At 40.7% G+C, this 20,000-nt stretch overlaps 1 protein-coding gene across 1 annotated transcript in view; it reads left to right on the plus strand.

Moving 5' to 3' along the window:
* The window catches only part of LOC114921856 (zinc finger protein 469), a 225,333-nt gene that overhangs the window by 123,920 nt on the left and 81,413 nt on the right, over positions 1-20,000 (plus strand). The window lies entirely within an intron of this gene.

Consider the following 20,000-nt stretch of genomic DNA (forward strand, 5'->3'; position numbering starts at 1 on the left):
GACCTATATATACTGTTAGTATCTCCCTTTAATGATGTTCAAAAGAAGTTTGAAATGATTCATTTCTGAATTACAGCAATCCAAATGATCATTACAATAGTTAAAGCCCTTCACAGCCTCGTTGTGATCCTGTGGCCTGTGAAGAGACAGTCCCAGTGCTGGCTCCGTCTTGGCCTCCTGACCAAAAGTGTGATAATTTTAGACTCTCAGTCTCTCACATGGTCTGGAGCGAGGACGGCATTTTGGAAATAAACTTGGAATTTAGCTTAATTGCAGTTTACAGATTTAGGAGGGGCAGCGTTCTCTTCTTTATTTTCTTGCATAAATAGAGAGTGACTGCAGGCCAAAGACATGAGGTTTGAAAACCACAGAAGAGGTTAAGGAACGTCAGAGGCAGCGAGGACACTTTTCAGCCTCAGCTCTCACAGTGCTCTTAATGTGAGACCCCCTTCTTCGCCCCCACTCACCAAATCCATCAGATTTATTATTCCTCCCAGGCTGTTAGGTCTCCTCAGTAAAAACTCCACGGTTAGTTTTTTAACTGCTTTCTGCACGGGCCAACTTACAAGATTTGCTTTTTTTTCAGATGCTAATTTTTGTTGTAGGAGGTTTTCAGCTGGGAATTTTCCCCCTCTTTTGGTTAGCTCCATCTCTCAACAGCAAATAACTCTTCCTCTGAGCTCCTCCATCTTTTGACAGCTTCTCTACAAATGCTGAGTTCAGACTTTTCCCATTACCTCATTACTATAATGTCTAATTTCCCCCTGGTCAGGTTTTCTTCATATCTAATCTTTTTCCATTTTACAAAAACCAACTCACTTACCTGATGTACTTCCTGTTTGTGCATACCTGTTTGTGCATACATCAATTTTGGGGATTTTTGTGCCTTTATTGGAGAGATAGGACAGTGGATAAAAAATATAATAACATTTGAGCTCATGTTGAATGGTGTGACAGCATGAGGGAATTTACAGCTTCTGAAAACAATACATTGGAATGGTTTGCCAGGATTTAGCAAACAGGAGGAGGAGGGAGGAGATGTAATGGATGTGTTTCAGGTGGGGAATCAGGGGACAGGACATAAACTGTGAACCGCTGCTCCCTCTCTTGCTGCGTGGTCTCTGGGTGTAGATGATTGAGTGTGCGGCCTCCCTCGTGGTCAAGGTCGCCGGGATGACGGAGATTAGAACCCAATAAATCTAACATTAAAAACACACATTCCATTACAACATCCTGATTGTTATAAACACACATAGACACCTCACATGTTCGAGCATTTTGAAAAGAATGCCTTCTGCAGCCAGAGGTGTCAAGTAACTAAGTACAAATACTTTGTTACCTTACTTAAAGTCTTTATGTGATGTTTCACACTTAAATATAAATCCAGTATCTCCTCTGAAGATAACTCTGTGAGTCATGACTGTCTACAATGGGTGTAACACCCGAGTCCCACTGTCTGTGATGTTTTCACAGTTTTCAGAGTCCTATCTTCACTTTGTTTACATCGTTGGGACAGCCGGCCGGCTCCTAGCATTAGCATGCTAACACAACAATGCACCGCGAGTTGTTTTGGTTTCATGCTGGTGCTCAAGGGCGACATCTGCTGGATCAATAAATCTCATATAAAGCCTTTAAGTAGACATTTTGGGTATCTATACTTTACTGGAGTAATTATTTTTCAGCAGACTTTTTACTTCTTCTCCTTACATTTTTAAAATAGTCTCGTTACTCCTGTTTTCACTCCGGCTTGTTTTCACTCCGGCTTGTTTTCACTCCGGCTTGTTTTCACTCCGGCTTGTTTTCACTCCGGCTTGTCATCGTTCAAAAAAAACACACAAAAAAAAAAAAACCTATCCAGATAAATCGTGCCGTCCTGATAGAGTGAATTTGATTGTGTTTGGATGAGAAGTATAAACATATACCATTCCTACACGCTGTGGTGCGGCCTAAGCTTTTGTCCTTAATGGCATGTTTTGTCCCCTTACATTACTTTAACTTTTATACTTTAAGTAGTTTTGAAACCAGAACTTTTACACTTTGAGTAAAAAGTTTGAGTTGATACTTTAACTTCTACAGAAGTCTTTTTAAACCCTCGTATCTATACTTCTACCTGAGGAATGAATGTCAATACTTTTGACACCTCTGTCTGCAGCTAAGGTAGATGAGCCGTTTTCTGGAGACATATGACAAGAAAAATGACTTTTAATATTCAAACAGCAATGTGTTCAAATGAGCGAGGTTACTGGACCTGTAAACACATTCACTTCAAAGAGAGGCTACTTCAAAAGTCAAGAAAACAAGAACTGGGACATGGGGCATCTATCACTGTATGTGGTGTGTGTGATGAAGTGTAAGCTTTTATAATCGTCCCACAGGAGAAGCGTAAGACGGTGTGTGATGTGGGGCTGAGTGATTCAGGGGAGGAAATGGTGAGTGACTGGGGCCCGTGGAAAAAATGTGTTTATTAAAACAAACAGGAAGGATGGAAAGAATGAAGAGGAGAAATCATTCATTTCACTGCTGGCATTTTCAGGTCAGCTGATAACGTGTTGGTGTAGAAGTTCACAGTTGGATTTATTTGAATGCCTCGACGATATGTCTAGATCGGTGTGAAAAGAAGATTCTTGTCCAAACTCAGGTGTGAATGAGTCATCATAATGTTTGTTTCTGTCAGCATTTACTCCTCATTTAGAGTTTTGATTATCTTTCAGCCCTCTGCTAATCAAAATCAAACTTAAGCCTGGCTCACTCTGCAGGATCATCGGGCCGATTTGAGCTCTGATTCTTCTTCTTCTTCCCGACAGTCTCAGGGTCTCTCCCGACTCGAGGCTGCTCAGACCCAATTATCTGTTCAGATTATCTCGTAGAGTGAGCGGTCCAAAGATCCAATCTTAACGTCCCCGATCTGCCCGGCGATCGTCGGGGACGCCCCGATTTATTTCAAACATGTTTGATATTTAGAATTTAAAATCTTAACGATTACATCATGAAAGGGTCCGGCAGAAGTTGTGTGTGACTACAATATAATCAGACAAGGGAGGACTGTAGTCATGGCGACCAGCGGCAGGACGCAACCCGGTACAGATCATCAGTGCAGCACTTTTCTGAAACTTGTCTCCATATATCTACGATTGTATCAACTTTTCTATATCCTACAACAACTTCCACTTCCTTCTTCCTCCTTCTTTAAATGAAACTTTATTAACAATTGTCAACGCTCCGTCTCGATTTCACTCGTACAGTGTGAGCTCTCCGGCCGTGCCCGACAATCGGCTCGTACAGTGTGAGCACGTCGATCTCAAGGTCTGGTCGGGCGTCGTAAACGATTCAGTCGTACAGTGTGAGCTGACATGACACCCCGACTTTTATACAATCGGGGAAACAATCTCACAGCGTGAGCCAGGTTTAAAGGAGCGGGAGAGATGATCCCTCTCTTAATAAAACAACAATGATTAAATGAAGAGATTTTCTTCAAAAGTAAAGATGGACCAATCCATAACCGCTCACATTCAAACCTCTTATCCTTTAACAAATATATTCTTTGTCATTAGAAAAAGCACATCATGAAGTTATACACTCATTAGCAATGTTGTGAAAAGTTTCAGACTGTTATCTCTCTAGCCAAAAGTAGGCTGTGTATGGAACGGGGCGCGGCGGTCTCAAGTTTCTGTCCGCTTTAAAAAAAGAATCCTTTTAAACATTCTCATCTCATGATTGTACCATCTTCACAGAGGAAAATGGCCGCTGTGTAAATATGATCCATGGGTGTGTCATCCCAATTCTTGGCCCTCTAAGTGTTTCTGTTTATTTGAGTTGATATTTTGTAGATGTTTTACTAAACAATACGAATATGAGAGATGGTTGCAGAACAGGGAAAGTAAGAGGATCAAAAAGTCAGATTTGTTTTAGATCACCATCCTCCCTTAAAGTCTTTATATGTGATGTTTTGATCCAGCAGATGTCGCCCTTGAGCACCAGCATGAAACCAAAACAACTGGCGCTGCATTGTTGTGTTAGCATGCTAATGCTAGCGATCTTTATTCTGCTGGTATCTTCACACTGCATGTAAATTTACCTGAAATGAGCGTGATCTAGAAACACAGTTAAGCAGTGAGTACAGTATGTTATTCTTCTTTTCTCTAGTCCCTCAATTAAACAACTTTTATACACGAGGGGAGGAGTCAGCCGGCCGTCCGGGCGATGTAAACAAAGTGAAGATAGGACTCTGAAAACTCTGAAAACATCACAGACAGTGGGACTCGGGTGTTACACCCATTGTAGACAGTCATGACTCACAGAGTTATTTTCAGAGGAGATACTTGATTTATATATTTAAGTGTGAAAAATCACAGATAAAGACTTTAAGTGAATACTGTTGATGATGGTGGTGGATGATATTCCTCGAAACTCATCCTCCATAGAGCCACACTGCATCTGTCTTAAAAAAAAGAAGAAAAATTGAATCATTAATTAATTCGACCAGATTTTTCAGGAAAAGCAAATTCAATCTGATATGTGACATTTTTTTTCATTTTTGTTGTACAAAGTGTATCCAGGTGTTTTTTTATGAACCCATGAAGCTCTCTTTTCAGTAATACGTGAGGCTAATTTGTTGGAGGCATTCGACGTTGCTCCTTTCTACCTGCACCTCTCATTAGGGCTTTTCAAACACTTTGTTCTGGCAGCTTACATTCTAATCCTAACCCCGCCTTTGACATCTTCAACTGCAGCCTGAGCGTCTGTCAGTCCCACATTTCACCTCTGGTATTTAATGTTTACCATCCAGAGGTGGCTCTCTCTGGTGGAGTCTGTTTAAGCTGTCAGTGTGAGTTGGAGGCGCTTGATGGTGTGAGCTCGTTTTGATACCGTGTTTGTTCTTCCTTCTCGATAACCCTGTGTCCCCTTCATGGCGTGCTGGGTGATTGACAGCTGAGAGTGATTCTGGGGGTCACGGGGCGTGCAGACCTGAGGGGTAGGACCATTTTCATGACCGGACATGCAAGCCGACTCTTCGGTCTAATGTTTGCTGGTGACAGACAAGAGGTTTATTAGTTTAGAAAGGGTGTGGATCTGTGACCCAGATCAGATTGTGGATCACAGAAGAATTCATGACTAATCAATCAGTTTCATTTTCAAACTGCGGCACAGAGATGAATATCATATCTATTTCTCCATTAAACAAATCAGGGGTTTGATTTAATAACCCGTATCTTCAAAACATCTCAGACTAATCCAGTTTCATGGGGATTGGATGCATTCATTTTGTTTTATTCATTGTACTTTGTTTTGTATTGGCTTTTTTTGTTAAAGCGTGACTTTGCTGTCTCAACATTTCCAGTTACTTCAAATTCAACAAAATCCCCCCTTTCAGTTTTTATTTAATAGTGCAATCACTCTGCAAACTGTGTTACGTTCCCTCTGATCTAACAACTAATCCGAAAAGTAAGGCCTCTTTAATAAAAACCTTCTTTTCTAAATGATCTAAATTTCCTCATTCTGACACAAAAGTTCCTCTGACTGAAAGTTATTTTTTTACATGCATCTTTAAGTTCTGACAATATGCTGACACAAGCAGGTCTCAACAGAGCATAGGCATCTAATCCATCCAACCAGGATATTCCTCAAGTCTCATTCAGGCAGAAAAACAGACAAGAGCTTTCTTGCTTTGCAGAAATCCTGCAGAAACACATGAGAATGGATAATAATGTCCAGGTGAATGTCTCAGTGAAGGCACACTGAATTATTCAACCTTTTAACAAACCAGGATGTTGTTTTTCCATTGCATTCTTCAAATCTAACTTCATGAGGCTATTTCTTTTGCTACATGTGGACAATAATTCAACTTTTTGGTTGTGTTTGTTGTAGCCTCACAGCCTATGTTTGTTCAGAAGGAAACCCAGCCCAGTTTTAAACACTGTTGTAGGTTAATTTAGGAGTGTGTATCCCAGAGGTGACTCTGCCCTCACCCTCACCAAAATCCCAACAATTTGCAAAATACCTGTGATTCCTTACTCAGAGCAAAAGGTTAACTTGTGCATGGTTTTACACCAAGGGTTAACCTTTCGCTATAAACTTAAACAGACTAAATGACTACCTTTACACAGCTCTGATTTTATGAACTGCAAGGTGACCACAGTGAGTAATGCAACAGAGAGCTGTGTGTAGCTCTGCATTCAAAGTTTAGTGTATTTAAAGAGTCATTTTATGACAATCTAAACATATATGTACAAAGTTAAAAATGATCAGATACCGGACAGTATCCAAATGTTTTTTCAGCAGAGGGACAGTAAACACAATCTCAGAACCAGCAGTAAGGACCAACATGAAACTACACTGTATCACAACGAAGGGTGTTAACTTATGGAACAGCTGCAGTGATGAAATGAAAACATGTCAAACATTAGGACAGTTCAAACACATTTTCAAGAATAACATATTTAACAAATATAAAACTGAACAGTCAATGGGAAAAATAGAATCAATATCAGTTGTAAGGTCTGTACCGTCTACCAATTCAATGTGTGTAATACATTATATCTGTTGCTTTTGTGACTTCGTTATCTGTATTAGTCGACTTTATTTTTTAAAGCTTAGTCTGGGATTAATTTATTAAGCTAAAAAGATAAAAGGGGTAGGACTGGATAAGTTATTAAACTTCATCCTACACCCTTTTCAAACATGGACTGGTTAAGGAAGAATAATCACTACAGAAAGTACGCTTTGTTTGTAATGTATATTTGTATTTTATTTTGAAAACATGTTCGAAATGAAAAGTAAAGTAAATGAAATATATTACACACTAGGTGCCAATTTCTCTGAATATTTAAATTAATGTCATGTTGCCAATTCCACAACATGGCTAACGAATTGTTCAGTCAAAGCCCATTTTTAAGCACCAATAGGACAGGGCCTTCAAAACCTGCTGAAGCACCTCAACCTGATCTCTTTGTTGCAAACGTTCACTGATGAACATCATGTATAGTTTATAATTAATACAGCAACTCTACCTGAAGAGTCTTTCTGCCTACAGCAACCAGAAAGTAGAAAATAGTTCAATCAGGAGAGACTTCATTGAGAATGAACAATTATTTATTCAACAATAAATGTGCAACAATTTAGATTTGAATGTGCCAAGTCTTTGGGGGATTAGACTCCATCATGACGACTTCATGTACTCTGAGGGGTAATGAGGCCGACAGCAGGATAGGAGACCCCCTTATGGAGTCTAGACCCTGGTGGTGATGAAGAGGAATGGAGGCTATGATGATCCTGGATCTGGACTCTGCTGAGCTGGGATGGAGGTGACTGGGGGGGCGGTGGTGGGTTGCAGCGGTTGCCCTGAAATGACAGAATGACTGTGGAAGAGAGAGAGAACTGTTTTAACATTTTGGTTGAGAGAGGTTGTGCCTGAATCTGGTTGGTTAATTTCTTAAAGAATAAATGAACTTGGTAACTTGTTTTTGTATTTCCTGATAAAGCCATTGGTTTGTTCTTATTTTCTCTGATGTGGATGGGGACTTGCTTTCTATGTGATTTTTATTGGTGACATATTGGTTCAACACTATCTATAAATAAGGCATTTCCCCTTTCTATCACCACTTATACTATCAGTTACAGTGAACTTTACAATGCTTAGTCAGGTAGGGTTAACCTTCTTCTGTTTTCTCTCTTTCTTTTCTTTGCTGTCACTCATCTCCTCGGATGACGGGATATCTATTATAGCATCAACCCCAGGCCAGGGCTTGCTTTCACTCTGTAGCACACAGCTTTACCCCAATCAATCCACAATATTGCTTTCAGGGAGAAGTGAGATCATCTGAACTTTCTGCACATATCAGGAGCACATGTGTAGACACACACACAACCCCAGAAAAGATACATGCTCACACACTTTACAACCGCAGTTATTCACACTGGCCCATTGTACTTTCTACACCTCTCATACTTTGTGAATGAACTGAATGATGTGCTTACAGCAAAGGCCTAAGATCTGTCAAACAGAGCATTCATATGTCATGTCTCTTGAGCTGCCTCTTCACAATTTCCCCTCAAGCACTGGGGTGACAGTTCATCATTTATGAAGCTACAGAAACCATGAACAACCTGACCATGAGATCAAAAGAGAGAATCATGTACATTAGTAGGTTATTGGGTAACTAACCCCATGTGCAGTGCTTGTGTCTAATCAAACCGGAGTTTGATCTGTTAGAAAATAAATAAATTAATAGATCAGATAAATAAATGAAGTTTGATTATTTCAAGGAAGTAAAAGATAAGGAGAACATAAAAATGTAAAAGCATGCAGGTTAAAAAGTATTTTGCCTTGAATGTTGGAGTAGTACGGTTTAAATTACACACATTTTAACTTGCATTTGTTTGGTTGTTGTATTTCTTCTTTTCAATAGGTTTTCCACCTAAGCAGCTAAAGCTGACAGCTAAATTGAAAGCCTTAAAATAAAAGGAAACTGAAAAAGGAATTGTTTGAGTGGAGTCCAGTCCTTTTTGTGCAGAAGATCATTCCTCTCAAGTTGGGAAGCACGAGTAACCTGACGGCTTGTATTGGCCAATTTTGTACTTAATTCAAAGTATCAGCTTGAACTAACAAAACATTGAAAGAACTAAAGACAGTTTGTAAGACTGTTACAGTAAATGTTTAGTTATATTAACGGTGATGTGTTATGTAAATGGATATACACATTGAAGTTTGATCTGCAGAGTCCCTCTGCACCTTTAAGAAAAAGCTAAAGACCCAGCTCTTTCATGAATACCTACTAACTTAATGATGATGGTCTCCATATTATTGATGATGATGATGGTAATGATGATGGTTTTTGTTTGATAACGACGACTTATAAGATGGTTTCTATACTGATTAGAGCTCTCAAGAACTGCCCTCAATGTTGTGCTTTGCCTCTGGTCACTTCCTGTCAGCACCTGTGTGTCCAATCAGACTCAAAGCTGATCGTTTGCTCTTACTCACATTGTTCCCTTTTTTCTAGATCCTTGCTTGTGTTGTTCTTACTCTCTGATGTACGTCGCTTTGGAGAAAAGTGTCTGATAAGTGAGTTGTAGAATTGTAGAAGTGTTTTAGAACCATGAGGAAGTCATTTGTTGAAGATCTTAAGTCCTGAAGTCTTGCATATACTTACTTGACATACTGTACATAGTGTTATGTATTTGAATAGCGATAACACCATCAGGTCAACAATTAACATTCGAAACACAAAAATGACACCTTCATGGTTTGATGTTTAAGAAGAACTCAAACTGTTATGGTTCCATCATGATGTCACCCATGGGCGTCTTGTGACTGCTTTTATGAAACCTTGAGTTCAGATTTTTGACAGCCGCCATGTTGGTTTTTCTGGAGCCAGAAGTTATCATGTTTGAATAAGTGGAGGTGCTGGTGATCCCAAAAGTGTTGGCAAACACCAAGTTACCTATGCAGTACATACATTCATGCACATCAACTCCATGGAAGGGGAGTTCTGTGAGAGGAAACTCTTCTCCATGGCCCGATTGTGACTTCCAGTTCTATGCGCAATGTTTATGCCCCTGTGATGTCATGCTTTTAGGATGAATTTCACTGAGGCAGTATAATGGTAGGATAACTTGATCCCACCTTTGTGCCACCTGTAATGCCAAGAGAGGCATCAGAGGGGCAAGATGGGATTGGCGGAGCCAGCAGGAGGAAACAGCGCTGTGTGTATTGTTCACACATTGTGTTTTAACAACGCCGTAATGCAATGTGAAATCACATAAACCCTTTTCACACGTACAGAAATCTCCTGAAAAACTACCCGGAGGTTCTTTAGGCTATGTGTGAACGCGCTCTTGACCCTTTAGAGTTTCTCCTCCAGACCTCTAGTATTTTATCCGCAGAAAGTCAGAGTGAGCTGACGTCTGAACGTGGCTGAATATACTCCGGAGAGTTCACCTCGAGCCAATAGAAAGAGAATGATGTTTATATACAGTGACTGTTTAAAGTGTCTGCACGCGACCTCTACGATCTCCGTGCTCTAATTAAACGTCTGCATTCTGTTTTCTGTTGGTCAGTTTGTTGTTCTCCTCTCTTTTGTGGATGTTGTCATTCCATTGGATTACACATAGCATTGATATAAAGACAAATATTCTCATTATAACGTCGTGTAGTGGACTCTGTTGCTTAGGCCGCTACTTCCGCGTTGTTTATTTACGTCACATTTTACCTCAGGAAATCCCCCGACCCCCCTCTGACAGGGAAAGTCCCCCGCTGTGAGGAGCATATGTGAACGACTAGGTCGGGAGAATCTCCGGAGAACTCCTCCTGTAAATATCTAGATATTATCTGGAGTGCATATGTGAAAACAGCTATACTGTGACACCAATATCGCCCCTTTGTGGAATCAATATGACAGTACAGCTTCAAACATGTATTATTGTGCTGTAACGTTAGGTGATTTAACATCAGGTCAATGGTGATTGCCTCGCTTTTGGAGCCAGCCTCAATGTGCCACTCAGTTTATGGCAGCTTTACATTGACTTATTTTTTTAGAATTGGAGGTTTCAGCTTAGAGTATCTGTTGACTCATTTATGTACCCAGGGAGTTGTCATTGTTGTTGACAAAATTGAACAACTCCCTAATACTACAAGTATTAGGCAGGCCTCGTAAATGACCAACGGGGGGGTTTCACACAAACCAAGTTGAAGTCATTTCTCTTTTCTTTTTAGGCTTGTCTGATGTCCACAGTGTTATTTCTTGAACTCTGTATCATTATATAAACCCAGATGGTTCTCTGGCGCCTCTGCTCATCTGTAACATGTTCATGGGTCCAGACAGCATACACACCACAGCATGCCGACGGCCCTTTGATCTTTCTCCACTACGGGGGCTTCTCAAAAGGTTTTAGCTTGTCCAACCTGGATCTACTGATTTAATTCACTGCATCTACGCAAACAATATGTCCCTTCATGAATAAATTGTGGCACTCTTTGAGCTGAGCTTCAAGAACCCATGAGTACTTGTGTGTGCTGCAGGTCCAGATATTGTCTACCTTTTTAAAGCCTCCCTGTCTTAAGGAATGCAAGACTGCTAGCTCCAGACAGCGTTTTACAGTCTGGCTCCTGATACCTCCACTCCAAAGGCAGAATAGGACTTATATCTGTGCCATAAGTTAGGCTGTGGAAAGTGCATGCTGAGATGTTGAAGTTGCAAGGTGTAGTGTTTTTTTTATATTTGAATATTGGCCTTGATGATTTGTAAGATGCATTTAGCTGTGGATACATCAAATAGCTGCCACGTGGTATACTGGGGGTAAAATGTGTTTTTTAAATTTGAGGCCAGTTCTCTTAAATTTGTTATAATACAAAATCAGAAAGAATTTTCGCCCACTACGCTCTGCCAATGAAAGGCGTCTGATCCAACCTTCACAACAGGGTCCTAAGTCTCTGACTAGACTCTTCTCCTCTGTCGCCCCCCGGTGGTGGAATGAACTTCCAAACTCCATGTGATCTGCAGAGTCCCTCTGCACCTTTAAGAAAAAGCTAAAGACCCAGCTCTTTATGAATACCTACTAACTTAATGATGAAGGTCTCCATATTATTGATGATGATGATGGTAATGACGATGGTTTTTGTTTGATAACGACGACTTATAAGATGGTTTCTATACTGATTAGAGCTCTCAAGAGCTGCCCTCAATGTTGTGCTTTGCCTCTGGTCACTTCCTGTCAGCACCTGTGTGTCCAATCAGACTCAAAGCTGATCGTTTGCTCTTACTCACATTGTTCCCTTTTTTCTAGATCCTTGCTTGTGTTGTTCTTACTCTCTGATGTACGTCGCTTTGGAGAAAAGAGTCTGCTAAGTGAATTGTAGAATTTAAAGGGCTTGATCATACATGTGTGTCTGTTTATATCTGTGTGCATGAACACATGTACATTTATGTTTGTGTTTGTGTTTGTTTGCATATTTTCACAGATCTCTGTATGTGTTCCAGGGGGTAAAGGACAGTAAAAGATCACATTGGCTTGACTCTGTCGGGCTCCTGTTGTGAGTCTCAGTGAGAGGAGGTTGGCCTGACTCTCTTGTTTGGGATAATTGTACACTGCCGAGGTCTGTGGTCCCCTTCTCTGTCTCCCTGTGGCCTAGGCTGCAAGAGCCATATTTAGGTTGCACGTCCTCCTCATCCTATCCTGTCTCATCTCCATCCTGCCCGTCACACCCCCACATCGCAGTAGGGGGGCAGATAATGTAGCAGCAAGTGGTGAGACTGTAGATGCTGTATAAAACCGTCCTGAGTTACTACAAGACTTGTTTTGACTTCTCAGTAATGTCCAGAGTCTCTGTTTTGTGGACATATAGTCCCAGACTTTGGTTACATAAATGTTTTTTAGGGAATTTATGGAACCAAAAACATTTGAAACTATGCTGTAGCTGTACTCTTGTGATTTTTTTATTTTTGCAGGTTGTTTGTGACTTTTCTGTGGGAGCAGGGTGTTTATGAAATGACAGCAAGTCCGACTTAGGTTGGTGCAATTTTAATCGCAACTTACACGACAGTATGAGTTGTGTTTTTCAACATGATTTAGTAAAAATGATGATCTGTAAGAGTTAAAATAAGATATATTTCATAGAGTTTCTGGAGTGTTACCAAGAGAAAAACTGATGGTTGAAAAGTCTTGTTTCTTTCTCTGTCTCCAGGGCGTTGTTGCTTCAGGTACTATAACTGTGAAATACATCCTAGTACAGGGGTTCCCAAACCTTTCAGCCCATGACCCCCAAAAATAAGGTGCTAAAGACTGGGGACCCACTCTGTGCACAGCCGGGTACACGATCCAAACACTAGAATTAGAACAGCCTGAACACTAAAATATTATCTTCGTAAGGGTAGAAGAATTAATCTCTTGATCAATTGATTTTTTTTAATATGTTTTGACAATAATGGGTAAAATATGCAATTTTAAGTAATTTTTAATTTTGATATGTGTTTGGAAGAATTCTCACAACCCCCTTCTCAGTGTGTTGCGATCCCCCAGGGGGTCCCATCCCCAAATTTGGGAACCACTGTCCTAGAATACTGGTTTGAATTGTCGATCCATGAGTTTCAGAATAGCTTGCTGAAGTTGACAACAGCCGATTTCTTTCCTGGACTTGGGATCTGGTCCATGGACGCAGGCCTTGGTCTCTTCCTCTTTCCCCGCCGTGTGCGTTTTGCTTTGGAAGTCTCTTGTTCTGTGGTTTCAGAGGGGGGGAAATGGCTTTGGTCCAAAAAAAAGGGGACGGGCAGGATTGCTTGGGGGGTTGTGTTGGGCCTTCTTCTTGTTGGGGGTGGTGGGTGGAAGTCTTCTCCTTGTGTGTGTATCCTTAGATGAGGTTTTCTGATTCTGTGTTGGATGTTGCTCAGGTGGGGTGGGGACTTTTTTTGTAGTCCTCAAAGATCCATGAGTTTGACATTTCAGACAACCACTGGATGAAAAACAACAATACTACTATCTAATACTAAGTTATCACAAAAAACATCTGAATGGAGGAAACTGTGGGGGGCTTTTGTCTGGTTTTTACTCCTACTCAACAAAGCCTGGGATTGTTAGAAACAAAGAAGTTCTTACAACATGTTGGTGAAATACCTCCAAAAATCAGATGGTAAAAGTGTTCTGAATGAGTGAGTGAAAATGAAAAACATGATAAAATGATTTGTGTCTTTGGATGGACTGACCACTGTGGCGTTCATTTTGTTGCAGCCTTTATTACCACCACAGCCATCGTAGTGTCACTGAGTTACACAACAGTGGCATCACCAACCAAAGGGTGATGCAGCATGGAAATCTCAAAGGATGACTGTTTCCCACCCAATTCCGGTGCCTCCTCACTACAGTAACACTCGATTTTGCTTACCACTTTTGACTTTTCAAGGCAGCTGTGTGCTTTCTCAGACAGCTTGTAGTTTAGCAGAGATGTTGCAGATGTTGCCTCAGAGAGGTTGGACGCACTGTAACCCCATGCTAAAGATGTGACCCTTGTTTCACTGAGCCCTAAAGTTGGTGCCCCACTTGTGTATTTGCAAAAAGAAGGGGGTGAGGTGAGATGCCTGACATCATTTGCGACCATGAGTAGTATACACATATCTATGGGCTATCCTGTTTTTATAAGGTTTTTTTTAAAATAATAAACTTTGCTCCATGTATTCCGTAATAATGTATGACTTATATATTTATATTCTACAATTCACTGAGCAGACTCTTTTCTCCAAAGCGACGTACATCAGAGAGTAAGAACAACACAAGCAAGGATCTAGAAAAAAGGGAACAATGTGAGTAAGAGCAAACGATCAGCTTTGAGTCTGATTGGACACACAGGTGCTGACAGGAAGTGACCAGAGGCAAAGCACAACATTGAGGGCAGTTCTTGAGAGCTCTAATCAGTATAGAAACCATCTTATAAGTCGTCGTTATCAAACAAAAACCATCATCATCATCATCATCAATAATATGGAGACCATCATCATTAAGTTAGTAGGTATTCATGAAAGAGCTGGGTCTTTAGCTTTTCCTTAAAGGTGCAGAGGGACTGGATTTTGAAAGTTATATCCAGAGAGCTTTCTACAGAGCATGTTTGTAATGGAAGACCTGTTCATACCTCTAATATGTTACTGAAGGCACTCCACCCTTCTGTTTTTATTGCTAATTTGTGAGTCATATAGAAGTATATTGAAGTCAACCTTCAGTCAAGTGCTGTCATGGAAGAGGGCGCCAGGATTAGACTCTGAATCTAAGAGTGGCATAAGGCAGGTTCTTGCTGGTTTACCTTGAGCTGAGCGCCGAAGTTTGATAATGCGAGGTTCACAAGCAGCTACCTGCAGCAACTCGCCTGTCTCCTGCGGCGAGCGACGGTAGGAGCAGGTGTTATTTGGAACAAAGTCTCATGGGAGAATTCTGTCTCGATCCCTCTTTCCCTGCATGAGCTTTTGCTTTTCTCTCGTCTTCTCTCTCTCTTCTTCTGAACTCTCACACTAAAAACACTCCTTCACCTTCTCTTTGCCTTTCAGTTTAGTCACCCAGCAAAGAATTTATCTCCGCTGGGCTTGGATTCCAATCATTATCTGCTGAAATCACCCATTATCGCACATGCATGTTTTATAGCCAGAGGGCTGCATTTCTATTTTTCTTTACCTATAGACCTCTTTTCACTGAAAACTTTTAGCAAGTCATCATTCTGTGACTTCTTTTTCCCCCTTTATAAAGGTGACCCTGTTGCTGCAGAATATCATAACCTAGCAGTCATCAAACAATATCCATACCTGTTTTGATACTATAGCAACAACAATAGAAGTTCCAGGCACCAAATATTGTGCAATTTATTGTTTTTAATTATCAAAAATTGCAGCAAACTTCTGCACACTGTCTTAATTGTACAAATATGTTGGCAACATTTGGATATGAGGGAGGAGCTGCAGAGGGACGAGGGTTTATGAACCTGTGTGAACTGTTTCACTGTGAGTGTGGGTGTCATCATAAGGCCACTTTGATTATCTTCTCTTGAATTTTTTTTTTTTTTTTTCACATGCTTCATTAATCCCTGAGGGGAAATTCTGGTTTACATTCTGTTATTGAGAGACATGCTTCTCACACACATAGGTCCAAAATCCACACATGCACAAACAGGACCTGTGGACATGCCCCACTCGGTAGAGATTGGGGCTGCTATGCAGGAAGCACGCCAGAGCTGTTGGGGGTTCAGCACCTCGGCAGTACTCAGGAAGTACCCTGGCACCTCTCTAGCTACCAGAACAACTTCTGTACTTCTAGAGAACTGAACTGGTGACCCTCTAGTTCCCAACCCGAGTCCCTACAGACTGAGCTACTGCTTCTCACACTGAAGAATGATAATGCTTGTAGAGGACTTTTCTAGTTTACTGACAACTCAAAGCACTTTTACATCGCAGGTCACACCTACCCATTAAAACACTGATGGCAGAGGCTGCTGTGTAAAGCCTGGCTCACGCTGTGAGATTGTTTCCCCGACTGTATAAAAGTCGGGGTGTCATGTCAGCTCACACTGTACGACTGAATCGTTTACGACGCCCGACCAGACCTTGAGATCGACGTGCTCACACTGTACGAGCCGATTGTCGGGCACGGCCGGAGAGCTCACACTGTACGAGTGAAATCGAGACGGAGCGTTTCATTTAAAGAAGGAGGAAGAAGGAAGTGGAAGTTGTTGTAGGATATAGAAAAGTTGATACAATCGTAGATATATGGAGACAAGTTTCAGAAAAGTGCTGCACTGATGATCTGTACCGGGTTGCGTCCTGCCGCTGGTCGCCATGACTACAGTCCTCCCTTGTCTGATTATATTGTAGTCACACACAACTTCTGCCGGACCCTTTCATGATGTAATCGTTAAGATTTTAAATTCTAAATATTAAACATGTTTGAAATAAATCGGGGGTTAAGATTGGATCTTTGGACCGCTCACTCTACGAGATAATCTGAACAGATAATCGGGTCTGAGCAGCCTCGAGTCGGGAGAGACCCTGAGACTGTCGGGAAGAAGAAGAAGAATCAGAGCTCAAATCGGCCGGTTATCCTGCAGGCTTTAAAGTGTCTATCAGTATTAACTAATTCATACACGTTCACACACTGCTGACTCAGCAGCAGGAGCGATTTAGGGAGCTGGGGATCAAACCCCAACAGTCCACTGAGCCGCAGTCACCCAAGAATGACAGAACAGGTGTCCAATAGATTTAGACTAGAGGAGTTGTTTCCAGGCAATCACATGAAAGATCTGAAAGTTGTGTGGGGCTTTTGAGGTTTGGCAGATGACTACTCAAAGAATGAGAGTTGGAGGATCTGAAAAAATGAATGTTTTCTCATTAAAGACGTTGTGATAACCTTTACAGGAACAAATATTTCAAACTCAAATTTTACACTTACAGGAATATATTCTTGCTTAAATTTACTGGTGATGATGAGTAAACGAGTCATGGTAATGTGAATGTTTCCAAACCTCAACTCCAAGAAATACAGGCCCCCCAATTTTCCTCTTTTCCCAATCACAACAGTCATCCCTGTTTTCCTTCGTCATGACCCCTGAACATGCTCGTAAGCACTACTGTTAACTGGAATTGGGAAACCAACTTTCCAGTGAATGTGTGCTTGTGTTAGTGTGTGTTACTCCCGCACATGGGGCACGACCTGACCACTGGTCCACCGGTTTCCCATACAGTAGCTAATGAGAGAGACAGAATGACATGTAGCTGCTTACTGTGTTGTTAGTACATATTTTCATGGATTCATTCATCTTGATAATTTTGTGGATATATCTTTAAATTGTGTCAACCATCTAAGAGTAATTCTTCTTTTAGTTTTGTGAAGCTTTAATACATATGTGTAAGAGACCTCATAGCAGCAGAGTTATATTAGGTTTGGAGCCAAGTGTCTGTTGTGAGCTGAAAAGGAAATGTGATATAGCCATTTTCACATATTCACTCTGGATAATATCTAGATAAGTACAGGAGGAACGCTCTGGAGATTCTCCCGACCTAGTCGTTCACATATGCTCCTCACAGTGGGGGACTATCCCTGTCGGGGGGGGGGGGTGGGGGGGGGGGGGGGGGGGGGGGGGATTTCCTGAGGTAAGACGTGACGTAAATAAACAACGCGGAAGTAGCGGCCGAAGCAACAGAGTCCGCTACACGACGTTATAATGAGAATATTTGTCTTTATATCAATGCTATGTGTAATCCAATGAATGACAACATCCACTAAAGAGAGGAGAACAACAAACTGACCAACAGAAAACAGAATGCAGATGTTTAATTAGAGCACGGAGATCGTAGAGGTCGCGTGCAGACACTTTAAACAGTCACTGTATATAAACATCATTCTCTTTCTATTGGCTCGAGGTGAACTCTCCGGAGTATATTCAGCCACGTTCAGACGTCAGCTCACTCTGACTTTCTGCGGATAAAATACTAGAGGTCTGGAGGAGAAACTCTAAAGGGTAAAGTCTGCGTGAAAAATGCGACTGTTTGCGTTCACACATAGCCTGAAGAACCTTCGGGTAGACTAATCTACAGAGTAGATCTGATTGGCGATCTTTTACAGATGAAAAATTGAAAAATGCTAACATAGTCTGCAAATATCGTCTATGTGTGGGAAACACAGTATTTGATATGTTATTATTCATTTTTTAAATAATTGCTTATTTGGCATATTTAAAGCCGGACAATGTGGCCATTGATATCTTTTCCTGCCGGACAACTGCGCGTGATTTCATCTTAAAGACGGTAATTAACAGCTAACCTGAACACTGGACTGATTGTCATCGTTACGCAGACACAGCAACAAACAATCATCAAACTTTTCTTATTTGCAAATGAAGTAACTCTGCATATATATGAAGTAACTCTGCATATACATGAAGTAACTCTGCATATATATGAAGTAACTCTGCATATACATGAAGTAACTCTGCATATATTAACTCTGCATATATATGAAGTAACTCTGCATATATATGAAGTAACTCTGCATATACATGAAGTAACTCTGCATATACATGAAGTAACTCTGCATATATATGAAGTAACTCTGCATATACATGAAGTAACTCTGCATATATATGAAGTAACTCTGCATATACATGAAGTAACTCTGCATATACATGAAGTAACTCTGCATATATATGAAGTAACTCTGCAGATACATGAAGTAACTCTGCATATATATGAAGTAACTCTACATATACATGAAGTAACTCTGCATATACATGAAGTAACTCTGCATATACATGAAGTAACTCTGCATATATATGAAGTAACTCTGCATATACATGAAGTAACTCTGCATATACATGAAGTAACTCTGCATATATATGAAGTAACTCTGCATATACATGAAGTAACTCTGCATATACATGAAGTAACTCTGCATATACATGAAGTAACTCTGCATATACATGAAGTAACTCTGCATATATATGAAGTAACTCTGCATATACATGAAGTAACTCTGCATATACAAATATATATATTTATATATTTATATCAGCAACGCTCCCCATGGATCCAACTCCAGCAAAAGATGTAATCCAACACATAAGATCCACTCGTGTTTGGGGCGGCTGTGGCTCATTGGTAGAGCTGATCTTCTATCAACTGGAAGGTCTGGGGTTCAATCCCCATCTCCTCCTCGAGCTACAGGTTGCTCCCCCTGCATCCTGTGTGGCGTGTGGATGTGTATGAATGGGACAGGTTAATACTGATGGACACTTAACATAACAACCTCTGCCCTCAGCGTGTGGATGGGTGTGACCTGAAGTGTAACAGGGCTTTGAGTAGTCAAGACTAGAAAAGCTCAAGGTTAACAACGGATTGCTTAGGAAGACCTAGCATTGCTATAAAATCTGACTTTTAAGAAGTAGTAGTAGTAATCATTTATTTTGGTCACAAGAAAAATACAAAAACATGTTGACTGTAAAGGTGTAGGCTGAAGCTTTATCTTATTACACCTACCCTCGTTACAAATCTCATTATTTAAGACACGACTAGTTTGGTTACAAAAAAAACAAAACACATCAGAACAACATTTTTTCCAAGAATTTATTTCAAAACAAAACAAATGAAACAAACAAAAAACGAAACAGAAGTCACACTCACAAAAAATAATCAAACCGACCTTTTATATTTGTTAAACACCATTTTTTGCGTACAGGTATAAACATTCTTATTGTTATAAAATTGTCATGGAGAATCAGCCAATCATTTGCTACCACACAATACGTTGAGGCTGACTGACTGAGCCTCATACAGTATATTAAGACTTGTGGGATATTAGCCTACATATGTGAACAGTTGTTTGGTCTTAGCACAGAGCTGAACCCCTCTTGTTAACTTCTGCTGAGAGAAATTAAAATTTGTTACACATTCGGGAATCTCATCAGCAGGCTGTGGGAGACTGAGCGATGACCAACAGGGAGAGGAAGCTAAGCCAGTTTCCCAAAGTCTTCTCAGTGACTCATA

The sequence above is a fragment of the Labrus bergylta genome, chromosome 7, assembly GCF_963930695.1.
Source record: "Labrus bergylta chromosome 7, fLabBer1.1, whole genome shotgun sequence".
Classification (NCBI taxonomy): domain Eukaryota; kingdom Metazoa; phylum Chordata; class Actinopteri; order Labriformes; family Labridae; genus Labrus; species Labrus bergylta.